Source organism: Alnus glutinosa, chromosome 4 (assembly GCF_958979055.1).
Source record: "Alnus glutinosa chromosome 4, dhAlnGlut1.1, whole genome shotgun sequence".
Classification (NCBI taxonomy): domain Eukaryota; kingdom Viridiplantae; phylum Streptophyta; class Magnoliopsida; order Fagales; family Betulaceae; genus Alnus; species Alnus glutinosa.
The window spans coordinates 35,692,566-35,700,970 of NC_084889.1; positions in this window are offsets into that span (position 1 = coordinate 35,692,566).

Here is an 8,405-nt window from a genome sequence, read left to right on the forward strand (position 1 = left end):
GTTAGAAAATAAAGCCAACATCTGGGTAAAGAGGAGTTTTACGCTAAGAAAAAAAAGTTAAACTTCTCTTTTACCCAGATGTTATATATATATATATATATATATATATATATATATATATATATATATATATATATATATATATATATATATATATATATATATATATATTATGGATTTTATTAAGGAAAAAATATAAAAAAGCCTCCTCAACTTATAATCGATTTTAAAATAGTCACATGAATTAATTCAAGTTTGTGAAAATGACCTATCAAACTACCAAGGTGTGCTAAAAATGTCATTTTTTATTTATTTATTTATTTATGAATAAGTAATCAATATTATTAACAACTAAGAACCAGAGTTACAAACAACAAACCAACAAGAAACAAACAGAACAACAAACACAGCAGAAAACTACTGCAGAACCAAAACAACCAAAAGTCTTACAACTAGGATTATACAAGAATAGAGACATCTACATTCCAGAAATGACAAAATTTAACATTCTCTCTATTTTTCTTAAACTTTTCTCTTTCAGAAATTCTTGATCTAACTTCCCAAAAAATCTGCTTGAGTATTTGCTCTTCAGATTTAGGAGCATTTTGATACTTAATAGCATTCCTGGCTTTCTAGATATTATAGACAACAGAGCTCAATACCAAACGACAAAGAACTCCTGCCATCGTCTTCTTCTTCCAAGTTCTACAACCGTCATTCAACACCCTCTGCCAATCAAGAGAAGGAGCCAAGTCATTACACCTTTGCATACAATTTTCCATATACGAGCACTGAAGCTACACATGAAAAAAATATGATCTCGGGTCTCAACACCATTCCTGCAGAACACACATTGTGCATCACCTTGAAAACCCCAAGCCAACAGCCGATCACCCGTACTTAATCTATTCTGTACAGCCAGCCACATGATAAAAGCATGTTTTGGAATTGCAAAAGGGAACCAAACAACATGCCACCAATCAACCTCATATTTCTTATCCCTCAAAAAATCCCAAGTGTCAGCACTTACATAGGAACCCTTACGAGCAATCGTCCATATCGGTTTATCAACAGAACCAAGCTGAACTTCAGGAAGACGACTCTGTATATCAACAAGCTCCTCTGACCGAGCAGGCTTCCAACACCAAATGCCATTACTTAAAACAGAATCAAGTCTAGAATCCAACCGACTATGAGCATCATAGATAACACGGGAGCCAAACCTCTCATACAACACTCCAAGAGGATACTAGTTGTCCTGCCAAAGATGAATCATCTTTCCATCACCTACTTCAAATTTAATAAAATTCTTAGCAATACCCCTAAGTTTAAGAATCTTTCTCCAACACCAAGAGCAACTTTGGGGAATGCTCACACTCCAAAAACTCCTCCCTTTCAGCATATAAGCTTGAATCCAAGCAACCCAAATAGATCCTGCACAAGCAAATAACGTCCAGACATGTCTCAACATGGAGGATATGTTCCAAACTTCCAAATTCTTCAGACCTAACCCACCCTTTTTCTTCGGATAACAAACTTCACTCCATGCAACTTTGGCCTTTGCAGAAGTACTATCCTTTCCATTCCACAGAAATCTATTAAATTTCTGGTTTATTTCCTTGATTACTTGCTTTGGGAGAATGAAAATCCCAGTCCAAAAGACTTGAATACTGTACAGAATAGAAGATAACAATTGCAACCTTCCTGCAAAAGAAAGGTTCTTTGAAGTCCAAGAACCTATGCGATTAGTAATTTTATCTATCAACAGCTTACAATCTGCAGCAGAAAGCTTAGTAGAAATCAAAGGGACCCCTAAATATCTGACAGGTAAATGCCCTTCTTGCATCTGTAATCTGTCCAGCAAGGAGATTTTCATTCTAGAGGATAAACCCGAACAAAAAAAAGAACTTTTAGACGGGTTGGCTCTAAGCCCAGACAACTTCTCAAACTCCACAAGAGCTTCTTGAATGATAGAGATAGAAGGCAAATTTGCATCAGAAAAAATAAGAAGATCATCGGCAAAGCAAAGGTGGGTAAGTTTCAACTTTGAACAACGAAAATGATACTTAAACCCAGTCCCTTCTTTAGTGTATTCACCCAAAATCCTAGTAAACACCTCCATGGCAATGACAAACAAATAAGGGGAAATAGGATCCCCTTGTCTCAAACCTTTAGCACCCTTAAAATAGCCAGTAAGAGAACCATTAAGAGAAATTGAAAATCTGGGAGAAGAAATACAAACTTTGATCCAGTTAATAAATCTCTCTGGAAATCCAAAACATGCAAGGCAATGGATTATGAAATCCCAATTCACTGAATCATAGGCTTTCATCAAGTCTATTTTCATTGTGCATCTAGGTTTACCGCCCTTCTTATGATAGTCTCTAACAATTTCTTGAGCCAAAAGAACATTCTCTGAAATATTTCGGCCAGGGATAAAGGCTGACTGATTTCGGCTAATCAGAGAATCAAGAACCAGAAGCACTATTATTCTCTTCTTCCGATAATACTATTATTCTCTTAAAAACTAAAATAAAAAAATTAATAAAAAATATTTTTTTTTTCAAAAAGAAATCTAAAAATTTAAAGAAGAAGTTTTTAATTTCCTTAAATTTTTAATTAAAAAAAAAGAAGAAAAAAACAAGTGGCGGCTCCACAGCACTTATGGAGAGGCTTGTAAGAGAGGAAATCAAGCCTAAAACTTATGGCTGAGTTTGGCAACCATTTGCTCTCCCCGCCCCACCACACCCCCCCCCTTCTTTTTTTTTTTTTTTTTTTTTTTTTTTTTTTTCACTTTTTATAATACATCAATCATTTTTTTTTTTACTACTTATTCAAATAAAAAAATTTACTACAAAACAAATTTTTTTTACTTTTCTGTAAAAGAATTTCAAAACTTTTTTGTAATTTCTCCCTAATATATCCACCATATGGTGATTTGGTGCCCAATGAACAAAAGTTGATAGATGACCCCCTCAACTAGTCAACTTGTGGCAATACATACCATCCGTTCACTTAGAGCATTACTAGCAGCTTCCCTACATGGGTTCCCTTCCCTACATTTTAGGAAAAATTTTAAAAAAGTCAAAAAAACAATCCTACAGCAGCTTCCCTTCCCTTATATGTTCCCTGGGATTGCTACAGTACTTCCCAATGCATTGGGAAGCACTGTAGCAATCCCAAGCATTTGTTTATTCATAAAAAAAAAAACCTCTCTCCTCTTGCCCACGATCTGTTCTTCCTCTCTCTCTGCAAATCCCAAGCATCTGTTCTTCCTCTCTCTCTCTCTGCACATCACCGCTCCTCTCTCTTCGATCGCCATCTCTGCTCCTCTTTATCTTGTGCCTCTATCCATTCCGACAGCTTGGGCACCACCACCGGCTTCACCTCCTTGTCACCACTTCGATCCCACGATCTCCTCCACACCAATACGACCAACAGCCCGATAACCACAGCCAACGACGTCGTCGCAATCACCACCGCCGAGTGTGACACTGACCCACCAAACGATATCCCCTGCGCCGATTCCAGCGTTCGTCCGAATCTCCCATTGTATCCATCGTATCCAGTCCGATCTTTTCCCCTTGACCCTCATCATCAATTTATCATTGCCTCGCATCCTTCGCTCCCACTCGATCTTCCCCCTTCGCCCCCTTCACCACGCCAATTTCCTCTCCAGTCTCTCCACACCAACCACCAAAATGACGAAACTGCCCTTCTGCTTCCTCCTCCTCTCCCATAACTCCACTGAGATCAAAAACCTGGCCATCACCTCCGACACCCGCCCCATGATCCTTTTCGAGAAATTCGGGTTCACCCACACCGGCCACGTGACGATCTCCGTCTCCTCCGTCTCGGTGTCCTCCTCGCTCTCCATTCTGCAGCTTGCGTGACGGAAGGGATGGCGGCATTGTGTGTGATGGAGAAGACGAGAGAACGAGAGAGAAGAAAAAGAAATGAATAAAAAAACAAAATAAAAAAGTAACAATTAATATTTTAATGATATAGGGAATGGTAAAGAGAAGCTGCTGTGGAGTATTTTTTCATAGGGAAGCAAAAAGTAATTTTGTTCCCTACATGTAGGGAAAATAGATGGGAAAGGAAGGGAAGCTGCTAAGAATGCTCTTACCGGTCAGTTTGGAAGGAAAGTTGCACGTGACCATTTAAACAAAGATCATTCCAAAATTGCCCACCTATTAAACGCATTGTTTCAGTAGTCGTTCACATGCATATAGTTTGGATGGAAATGTATCGTTTTGAGAAGTCGTCTTCTTCCCTCTTCTAACCTAAAACTCTGAACACTGAAACAAACTAAAATATAGAGAGAGAATTGTTTGGGAGGCCGCCGCTTGCTTTTTGGCACCTCTATGCATGTGTTGCTACAAAGCTCAGCGGCGGCTCATCCTTTCACACTAAATTGCAGTCTGCATCATCAAATCATCTTGTGGATCAATGTTGTCAAGCAATGCTCCACCAACCTCTTCTCCGGCGAATGGAACCTCTGCGACTATGTTTTGGAATTTTTGGGCCAACGTGGAATTCAATGCCATGAAGAAAACATGAAGCAAGGGGTCTATGTTTCGGTTGCGTAGAACAGGGTTGAACAGAGGACTATTAATAGGTAGAGAAAAGCAACATTACTGGTGAGCCAGCCTTCATACCATTGAGAAAGGTCATCTCTAAGAAAACTTAATGGCTTTCAACTTGCTCCAAGCACTGATATCAGAGCACCAGACTTCTGAGCAACAAAAACTTATTGGCTATCAATATGCCAATTGATGCTAACCCCACAGTTATCCGGACAAGGCAATGGGTTTGGTATAGGAAAGTGTTTGAGTTTTGCCTAGGCTTTTGCTTTCTGTGTTCTGTTTACAAAAGGCATGAGAAGCGCTTCCGGAGGGAGAAGCATTGCGCGAGCATTCTGATTGCAGGTATCTGACTCTTCACAACTGCAGGCGCACGGGTTGCAGGGAATGACACTGGATTAAGAACACCATTGATACTCCATTTCTGTGGTGGATTGAGAGCAGTTCGGTTCGTGTCAGGTGAAAGCTTATACACTTGTAATTGGAAAATTGACCTTGCTTTGCTCTCATCCATTACTTTTGGCAAGATGGTGCCGTTTTTGCAGCAATATGGTAATTTCCTAACTTTTGTGTCATTAGCTAGATAGGGAGGGAGGTCAGCAATGACGGGCTTTTTGTCATAGTTCATAACCTGAGAGAAGTCTAAGTCTGTATAGTATTGAGCGGCGCGGCTGTAGATGTAGGCGGAGCAGTCCTTTCTGTGAGTGTAGGTGGTCATGGACGTGTTTGCATGAGGTGGACATGTGGTAAGTCGTCTGTTGTGTTGTAGTAGCCGTTGGGCGGCTGTATAATCCTTGGTTTGCATACTCATGGAATGGAATATAGTGTGTGACGACCCTTTTTTATTTATTTTTAAATATAAATGTAAAATGAGTCATCGTAGTGGCACGACTACGTGTTATTCAACCAACAATATGGCACATGCCCTATAACATGCATATGATATACAGAGTTACATCTACAGCGAAATACATCATAATACCATCAAACATAGCGGAAAAACATAACTATAAATAAATATGTTGTCCATATAAAAGTGAGCCATAACACAAGTCTAACTGTTTAAGGCTTAACAACATATAACTATTACAAAAGAATGACTTCTACAAAAGAATACATGATACATACGTGACAAGCTATATACAAAAGTACTCAAAATAAGGACACCATAGTCCATCCCACTTCGACTGTCGCTACGGGCTTCAATCGTAGTAACCCAAATAAAACGCTACCGAATCATCATCCGCATCAGGAGTAACTACAATTATAGGGATATCATCTACACGGTTGTAGTGGTATCCACATCCGCATAGGTGAATGAATGAGTCCACCGTCTCAGTATAAAACATACTAAGACCTCAGTGATATTAAACTAATTGAGTTTTCACAAAGAACCAACCTTTATTTTATTTTTAGTCATGTGAGCACTATATCAATCACAATTTACCAATAGCTAATACAGTAAACACTGACAATCCAGAAAACATTCAAAACATACTATATAGCTATGAACATATGTAGAAGTTCTAGTCATCCCTTCTTGGAAGTTTCTACATATGGACCCCTTTATAATAATACTTTTGAATGGTGGCTCAGACATATGTGCACAAGATCACTTCATCACAGATATCACTCTACACATAAGTCTTAAGCAATAAAACATGGCATCTTACTCTTCCATACTAGGTTATCATCCATCAACATAATACTCGCAACACCATCTCTAATCGTATTTCAGTTCCATGCCTTGAATGTCAATAGATCATGTGAGCACTAGAGTAAAACTCTATTATGCTAACACATCTTTCCTGAAGAACAGTAACAGTCAACTTTTTTACTCATAAACACGCCATTACTCGCACCTGGGCAATCATGAGTCCTTGTACATTCAAGTTCAATGTTTCTTAAACACATGCAATCATCTGATAGAAATATACATAAGCTCTTTTCATTTAAGACACTTATGCATACCAATACGTCTAGTAAAACTACTCATAGCATAAAAATATCACACTCATAAAACAATGCTATATATGCTATGCATGAAACTGGGTCTACTGGGGCTTAGGTCCCCCACGATGCTGATAACTGCGGTTTAACTGTGTTTACTGCTGTTTATTGTGTTCTGTTACTGTTGTATTGCTGCTGTATGTATGCTCTATACTACATGCTCTATGCTCTGTGCTTGACCAGTATATGTTTCACTACTGTATCATGCTATAAAATCATGCAGTTGCTAAATTATGTTCTCTTAAAACTAAACAAATCCAACATTTCATCAAACACTTTGAAATCATTAAAATCATAGTTTCTTCATAAAACATAAACAGTTTCAACATGACATGTTCTCAAACAATTTGCATAATTTAAATCCCAACCGCAACGCACACTCAAGCACTTTAAATCAATTCAACACACTTCACTCATGCATCAGTTCTTAAACATCATAGATATAATTGAACATAATCAAACTCTTCAAATTATCCAAAACATATATTTCATCATATGGTCGGTTCGGATTCATAAAACAATATACATTTTACAAATTTATAATATATATAAAAATATATTTTCTCAGTGAGTAGAATACTCACCTCAGATTGCTGGTACTCCCAATTCCAAACAACTCTAAGCTCAACCATAAAGTGCCGCTAAAAATATAATACATTGCATTATTTAGTATTCTAACCAAATAATCACACTAGGTAGCATTTTGAATCGCTCAAAAGTCACATTGCTAATTTACCCGTAAAACCCTAAAATTCCTAAATATGTATCCATAATTTCTAATCACTTTAATAACTACAATATTGCTAACCTATAAGCATTACTTAGGGTTAATCACAATAAAATAACACTTTAACAAAATACCCAAAAACTAGGGTCTATGAAAAACTTACCAAAAATTCGTCACGCCAAGACCAAATGCTCAGGAAGCTCCTAGCAACTCCAAACCACACAAAGTCTAGAGAAAATACCAAGTTAAACTCATTTATAAAAGATTTATAAAAAATCTCCAAAAATGAGAGTTTGGCAATTTACCTCAAAAAGTTCGGTCAAAACATAGATCGGGTTTCGAGGATTACGTTATCAAAGTCGGATCTAAGATTGGACGGCTGGATTTCAAGATATCACGGTTTTTAGGTGAAAAACCGTATAGAAATAAGAGAGAAATTCGGAGTTGCGGAGAACAAAAGGGCGTTTTGCCCTCTTTAAAACGGACCCCGTCCGGACGGGCATTACAAGCCATCTGGACACGCGAAAAAGGAGGCGACGGCCTCACGCATGACAGGCACCGTCTGGACGGGCATTGTCTCCCGTCCGGACGCCCGTCCACTTGCGGACGTGCGCCCATGAAGGGCCGTCTGGACGCCCACAATATAGTGTCCGGACGCGCCATGTATGTTTATACATTTTTGCATTATTTTCTCATTTATTCCATTTCCAATTCCTTTTCTCATATTTTCCTCTTAAATAACTTATTTCTTTGGACCATAAATTATTCTTTGCGTGTCCTATTGTATTTTCCAGTCGTCAAATTAATTTTTGTCATTTATCCATTAAATTTTATTCTTAAAATGGTAGATAATATTTGGGACATCACATAATGCAATGGGTATCTCCAAAAAGTCTTAGGAAGATCGTCCGGTAGCCGGAAGAAATCTCCACCCAGTATCATCACACCTTGTATTCTGGCACCGGTGATGATACCCATGAGAAAATCTGGCGCTATACTCGCGACGATCATCATTAGGCTTTCGACCAAGATAATGCATGCAAAGAGTAGCTGTGCGAAGTAGGCAAAGTGTTGGAAATTCT